Source organism: Apis dorsata, unplaced genomic scaffold (genome assembly GCF_000469605.1).
Source record: "Apis dorsata unplaced genomic scaffold, Apis dorsata 1.3 scaffold_74, whole genome shotgun sequence".
Taxonomy (NCBI): domain Eukaryota; kingdom Metazoa; phylum Arthropoda; class Insecta; order Hymenoptera; family Apidae; genus Apis; species Apis dorsata.
In genome coordinates, this window is record NW_006263372.1 from 1,063,768 (window position 1) to 1,065,497 (window position 1,730).

Here is a 1,730-nt window from a genome sequence, read left to right on the forward strand (position 1 = left end):
GGTGGTTTATTTTTGGGTAAACGCGTAAACCGCGTTCCCCAACCGATCTTTTTAGGTTGCGTAAAACCTCGAGAAACGAAGTCGCGAAGTTAGAGTGGAATAACCTCGGTTGCGCGGTTCATCAATTTATGTCCATCACGTTGCAACGAATTGGGGGAGATTGATCTGAGAGGTGATACATATTTCTTTGAATAATTTTTTTATTATAGAGGTATAGGAATTTTTGATCGAAAATTTGATTTTAATTTTTTATCGAGGGGATATGTTCGGGAAATTTTTAAATTTTCGAAAAAATAATATTTTGATAAAAGATTATTCAAAATATCATATCTTAAAGTGAGTGAAGTTTGAGATCTTTCGAATATTTTGATCGTAAATTTAATTTCAATTTATATCATGAGCATGTTCTTTTTTGAAAGAAAGACTTGATTATGATTGATCTGTTCTACTTCTTCATTCATCTATTTTTCTGTCAAATGGTTGACTCGTGTTACTTGTTCATATCATCATTGTTTTATCTTAATTTTGTGATCAAAGATTGACTTTGTACTATTCGTAATATAATAATAATTAGAACTAATAGAAGAAAGAGTATTTTGAATAATTTTTTATCAAGTAATAAAGCTTGAGGTTCTTTCTAATATTTTTTTAAATCTTCGAAGAGGTGATATTTTTTTTGAATATGAATTTTTCGATAATAGAGTGGATTTATTAGATTTATTAGAGAAAATTTCGAAACTAGATTGAAAATTTAATTTTAATTTTTATCGTGGGGATATCTTTTGAAATATTTTAAATTTACGAAAAAATGATATATCGAATAATTTTTTTTTTCCACGAGTAATTTTTGAATTGCAAATGAAGTTTGATTGTAAATTCGAATTTAATTTATATCGAGGAAATATTGTTTTTGAAAATTTTTTAAAATCTTCGAATAGGTGATATTTTTGAATCGTAAATGGAATTTGATTGTAAATTCAAATTTAATTCGAGGAAATATTATTTTTGAAAATTATTTTAAATCTTCGAATAGATGATATTTCGAAATAATTTTTCAATTACAAATGGAATTTGATTGTAAATTTAAATTTAATTTAAATTATTTTAAAATTGTTGATTTTTTTATTGTTGATTAATTTATTAATTTTGAACATTTATATAGTTTAATAAAATGCACGATGACTTTGACAAGATTTCGAAACTTGAAGATTCTAATTTATTTTTATTGCAAAAAGAAACACTAAACATCTAATGCTAATTTTTCCTTATTCCTATAATAGGTCAATATATATTTCCATCCAAATAATACAATTCTAATAAAACAAAGTCATTATATTCGAACATATATTATTATTTATATAAAATAAAGGATGCATTATTCACAATTTGTAATCCTTTCCACTGCAATCAAAAGTGAACGATTTATAGAAAAAATTTACTTACTTAATAAAACTAAAGTAGAAATATTCTGATTCTCTTCGTAGCAAATATGATTTTATTTTAGATGTAAGTGGGTAATATTATTCACGAGGAAGTTGAATTATGATCATTCCCGATAAACCATTCATATTCATGTGGTTTAACTCCTCGAGAAAAGAAATTGAAGATCTTTTTAACGGCGGAGAAATAACGAAACAAAATACAGATTCGTATTATCTCTCTTGCTTTTCGAAATTGTCTTCGTTTCGAAAATATTGAAAAATTTGTTTATTTATTTATTTTTTTTTTTT

General features: G+C 24.7%; 1 protein-coding gene across 1 annotated transcript in view; it reads left to right on the forward strand.

Moving 5' to 3' along the window:
• The window catches only part of LOC102675942, a 94,934-nt gene that overhangs the window by 40,742 nt on the left and 52,462 nt on the right, over nt 1-1,730 (forward strand). The window lies entirely within an intron of this gene.